The sequence below is a fragment of the Panthera tigris genome, chromosome A1, assembly GCF_018350195.1.
Source record: "Panthera tigris isolate Pti1 chromosome A1, P.tigris_Pti1_mat1.1, whole genome shotgun sequence".
NCBI classification, from domain to species: domain Eukaryota; kingdom Metazoa; phylum Chordata; class Mammalia; order Carnivora; family Felidae; genus Panthera; species Panthera tigris.
The window spans coordinates 60,047,083-60,053,082 of NC_056660.1; the positions used below are offsets into that span (position 1 = coordinate 60,047,083).

The 6,000-nt window shown below is 29.9% G+C and overlaps 1 long non-coding RNA gene across 1 annotated transcript in view; it reads right to left on the bottom strand.

The window, feature by feature from the left end:
- Positions 1–5,731, bottom strand: part of LOC122231052 — a 133,619-nt gene extending 127,888 nt beyond the window's left edge. The window contains exon 1 of the long non-coding RNA XR_006208165.1: positions 5,678–5,731. This is a non-coding gene — a long non-coding RNA (uncharacterized LOC122231052). The remainder of the gene's footprint in view (positions 1–5,677) is intronic.
- Positions 5,732–6,000: the final 269 nt, after the last annotated feature.

The following is a 6,000-nucleotide window of genomic DNA, read 5'->3' on the forward strand; positions in this document are numbered from 1 at the left end:
AAGTTCTTCATATATTTTGGACACTAATTCTTTATCAGATATGTCATTTGCAAATATATTCTCCCATTCTGCAGGTTGCCTTTTAATTTTGTTGATTGTGTCCTTCACTGTGAAGAAGCTTTTTATTTTGACATAGTCCCCATAGTTTATTTTTGTTTTTGTTTCCCTTGTCTTAGGAGACATATCTAGAAAGAAGTTGCTATGGCCGATGTCAGAGGTTACTGCCTCTGTTCTCCTTTAGGATGTTTATGGTTTCATGTTTTACATTTAGGTCTCTAATCCATTTTGAAATTATTTTTGTGCATTGTGTAAGAAAGTGGTCTAGTTTCATTCTTTTGCATGTTACTGTTCAGTTTTCCCAACAGCATTTGTTGAAGAAATTTTTTCCATCTGGATATTCTTTCCTGCTTTGTTCAAGATTAATGGACCATATAGTTGTGGGTTCAAGCATTCTTTTACATACAAAGTTTCTATTTCCTTTTATGTGGCTTTTTTCTTTTAATAGAATATAGTTGGTATTTTTATTTAAAAAAAGATTGCATATATTGTCCTTTAATTATATTGGTTAGAGATGACATGGCATATAAAATTTTGTTTTTGACATATCTGTTGGCTGATTTGACTAGGATACCTAGGTCTTAGACCTTATATGAACTTTCTAGATTATAACTTTGCCTAGAGCTTCCTGCCTCCACCCTTTCTGCTTAAACAAAAAGCTGCCTCAACTTTCCTGTTATGGGGAAACATTTGACAAAGTTTGCTGTTTCAAGGTTCCTCTAGCACTTTTTAGTGTGCCCCCTCCTGTTTTCACAAATCACCTTCCCAAAGTATCTATATGTAAAAGCTTTGTTCACCCATCCTTTCCCTCAGACTTCTGAGTTAGTCTTTCAGTATTTCCTTATTGTCAATCGTTCCCCTCTCTCTATTGTAATAGTCTTTTCCAGTGAAGTCTCTCCTTGTATACAATTATTTTTAAGAGGTAAATAGTTTTATTAGCTTTTTTTTCTTTGAGACCATAGTGAAAGTAATGACCTAGCTATTTTTATTTTTTTTATTTGAGTGTAGTCAATGCGCAATGTTACATTAGTTTCAGGTGTACAAACTCACAGCTAACATGATACTCAATGGTGAAAAACTGAGAGCTTTTCCTCTAACATGTGGAACATGAGAAGCATTTCCACTCTAGCCACTTTTATTCAACATAGTACTAGAGGTTCTAGCCACAGCAATCAGACAAGAAAAAGAACAAAGGAAATAGACATTCATGTTGGTGAAGAAGAAGTTAAACTGTCACTCTTTGTAGATGACATGATACTATACATAGAAAATTCTACCAAAGACAACACCAAAAAAGTACTGAAACTGATAAATGAATTCAGTAAAGTTGCAGATTACAAAATTAGTATCCAGAAATCAGTAGCATTTCTATACACTAATAATAAATAGTAGAAAAATACATTCAGAGAACAATCCCATTTGCTATCACACCAAAAAAAAAAATACCTAAGAATAAACTTGAGCAAGGAAGTGAAAAAATATGTACTCTGAAAACTAAAACACTGATGAAAGAAACTGAAGAGGACACAAACAAATGGAAAGATATTCCATGTTCATGGATGGGAAGAAATAATGTTGTTAAAATGTCCATTTTAACTATCAGTCTACAATTTCAAAGAAATGCCTTTCAAAATACCATCAGTATTTTTCTCAAAACTAGAACAATATTACCAAAATTTCTACAGAATCACAAAATACCACGAATAACCAAAGTGATATTGAGAAAGAAAAACAAACTAATATTGAGAAATAAAAACAAAACAAACAAGTTCAGATTCCAAGACATACTACAAAGCTGTAGTAATCAAAACAGTATGATACTGGCAAAACAACAACAGCAACAACAACAACAACAACAACAACAAACCCACAGAAACTTAGAATAGAAGAGACTATAGAGCTCAGAAATAAACCCATGTTTATGTAGCCAATTAATCTATGACACAGGAGGCAAAAATAAGAAAAAGAATCTCTTCAATATATAGTTCTGGGAAAACTGGACCACTTTCTAACACCATACACAAAAATAAACTCAAAATGGATTAAAGACCTAAATGTGACACCTGAAACCATAAAAATCCTAAAGAGAACATTGGCTTTGTGTTTTACTTGACAGGATACTTCTATTTAGTAAAAAAGTAACATAATAGGCTTTAGTCTATCATCTTATAATTTGTTTTCTAAGATTTCTATCTGCTTTTGTATTTATATTTTACCCCTTTGCTTCTCTTGGAAAATTCAGTTTTTGTCCTGTATTAGGTTTTTATTTTTCCTTGTATTATATATCATTATTTAGTTGTACCTTATCTTATTTCTTCCTTATTAGATTTTTAGATGCTCTGTTTTTTTATTATTCTTTTAGCAGTTATACTACCAATTTCAATATGCATCAATGACATATTGCAGTCTACTTTAAATTAGTACTTGTCACTTCCCCTAAAGGCAAGAAACTTCCAGTAGTTTAACATTATTTATTTCCCTTATTCTATTTTTGCTTTTAAGATATAGAATATTTTATCTTACATGTTATAAATCCCACAATATTTAGTATTAATGTAACATTGATTTCTACTTACCCATATATTTACTGCTTGTTGTACTTTTACTTATTTTTTGAAGTTGCTTGATTTCATCTGGAGATTAGTTTTCTCATAGGAAAGGTCTATAGCTTTGAATTCTCAAAATTTTTTTTTGTGGGGAGACGTTAGAAACATCTTTATTTCACTTACATTTTAAAAGGTATTTTCACTGATTATAGACTCAAACAGTTCTATTTTACTCTGCTCCAGTTTGGAAGCTGCCCTAAAAGAAACAGCTACAGGCATGTGGGTTGCAATTTATGATCTTTCCTTATCTCAAGGTGATTCAGTCTGGTTGATTGTCTGGTACAATTATTTTATAACTATTGTATAGGTATTTAATTGGAGGAAGAGCAAATCTGATACCTACTTCTCCATCATGGTCATATTCAGAGGGCTTCAAACTTTCTTTATACTCAAATTCATCTAAGGCATTTTATCTATTATTTAAAATTTTATAATGTTTAATTACCTAATGAAGAAAGACTTAAAATGAAAAATAAAAGCATCACCAAAATTGTAGATGTCGGAAAATAAGTCTAGTTTTATAAATACATTAGTATAGTAATTACTATATTAGCCACAGCCATGCTTTGAGTATTTTTTTCTAGAGTTGGTTTACATTTTTACATGAAGATGTCTTCTTGAATACATAGTTTTATTATATTTTAGTAATAGAACAATGTTATATTATATGTGAAATAAATCATTCCATATTATTATGATTTTTAAATGATACATAACTTCAACTTCCAAAGCTTCATTAGATGAATGTTTAAGTACGTGTAGTCTTTTGTCTTGTCTCCCTTTTGTAGATACATGTTTTAGGCTTTGCATAGTGATTCCCATTCTTGAGATTTCAAAGAGTCTTAGGGCTCACAAGGTTATTAATGTCCTTGATGTTTCAAAGATTGTTGGTCTCACTAGGCATCTGGGCTTCCTAATTTCTGTTTTTCTCATTGTAAGTACTTATGTCTTCTACTGCCACATCTCCACCACTATTGCTAATATAAAACATGGCAGCTATGTTATGTTCTCTTTTACTTTTCCAAAATCCATTATTTTTGTCATCTTTATATTTTATCTCTGTCAATTTTCAGAATGTAGGAAGTTATAATATTTCTTTATACAAAACCATCTTTTCTTCCTCTTGATGATTTACCAATATGAGTCCATGAAGTGCAATATCTGACATTTCAGTTTATAGGAGTAGTCATCTTGGTGAAAATTGTATATTTAAATTTTACATTATACATAAAGGACTTTCATGTCCTCCATTCAATAAGTTTCATAACCCTGATAAATAAATCATTAATATACATATATATATATATATATATATATATATATACACACACACAGACTTTTTACTTCCTTCTTGATGTTGAGGATCAGTGCTGGTTATAATCTAAACAAATGGTCAATATCAATGTCATATTCAACCTTTGAATGCTTGAATAATTTGGAGGGATAAAATGTACACTTGTAAATTATGCTTCAACTGAGCAATGCTGTTTTATTGATAATAATTAAATTAAATTTAGAAGAATGTTTCATAAAAACATGGTGAAATTATAATATTTATCATAGGCTTGATTCATTTTTTAAAATTACTATGCTTCTGTAAAGAAAAATTATATTCATGAAAATATATATATATATATATATATATATATAAAATTCCAAGTTTTCTATTTACATGTAGACACACAAACACATCTACACATATATCTTGCCTGTGTGATAAATGATTAAACACTTCAAACATGTTCAAGAAAACATTTCCTTTTTATAAATACATGGGACTGATGTCATGTGAGTTTTCATTCAATAAGCAATAATTTTCATTCAATCAGCAATAACTGTAACAAAAAATAATATTGCCAGGGGCCATTATTTGAAAAGAAATCATTGTAACCAAGAACAATAATCTTAGTGCTACCTTTGTCATAAGCACTGGAAAACTGTTCCCTAAATGGAGAATTTCTATGATTCTCCTCTTTTTCTATTTTATTCTAAAGGAACTATGTGTCATCATGCATTATTTATATTGTGCAAGGGATACAGGAAGAAAAGAATATAGTGTACCATTTCTGTAAAAGACATTTCAGAATTTTAAAGGGAGAATAAACCACATTTCTATAGATCTGAGTATATTATCACTTCAACACTTGAAAATAGATTGAATGCTTAATATTATTACAGAAATAAACAAAATGTAAGTTTCATTTTATAGCTCAAATTAAATTGTGCAACCTTATCATTAGAAAAATATAAGGACCCAATAAGAACCAAACTTTCCCACCAATAATTTCAAAATATGACTTAGTTATATTCCAAAAGCTTCAATAATTAGTGAATAAAAGAAATTTGACATATGTTTCTTAAGTTAGCAATCAGTCCTTATTAATTTTTGTATCCTCAGTCTCACATAATATCTCTCACTTGAATGAATGAATGATGCCAAAATGAACAAATAATTCTTGAGCTAAATTCACTCCTGCAAGACCATTTGTGTTGATCGTTTCTTGCTTCATATTTCTATTACCTTTAAGTACATTAGTGTGACACAATGTCAACAAACAGTTTTATGACTGACCTAAAACACATAACTTAGCAGCAAAAATTTAGTCAAGAGCATACTTTAGTAATGTATTAGCAGTAGAGTAATAAAAGTAGAAGCAACAGCAGGAGCAGCAGTAGTAAAAATAACAAAAGTAATAGCTTATTTATAGAACATATATGTGACAAGAATGGTTTAATTGCTTTAAATGCATTATAATATTTCATATTTCTATAAGTATGAGCATTACTTACATTAATGTTCTTCTTATAAAGAGTTCTCTTATAGAGAGAACTGAGGTCCGAAAAAGTTGTATACAATAATCCAAATGTCATAAAAACAATATATAATACAGCCAGTATTGAGCTCAGGTATACTAGGGTTTTATACTCTTAATTAATCATTAGTATATAATAGTGCAGGTCTATGGGGATGTATGGAGAGATAGATAGCTAGATAGATAATCAGAAGATAATACCTTTTTCAAATATCTAGAAACAAGCAGGAAAGAGTGTTTTCAGTTCAGCATTTGATGAATCATTTTCACACAAATTAGTTTCCAATGAGTCAGGAAATACATCTAGGAAATGAGAAAAAAAAACACAATTGTAGAAACTTGTTTAATGAAGCAATTATGGTGAAAATATATCACATGAATCATGGTGAATGAAACATTTAGTGATTTACAATATTTAGAGATTTACAAAAATCTCTGGGTATTTAATTAAGGAGCACCATATATGGCCACAGGTGAACACCTGGGATGCAATGAAACAATTTGGGGGAGGATGACTTTGTAGG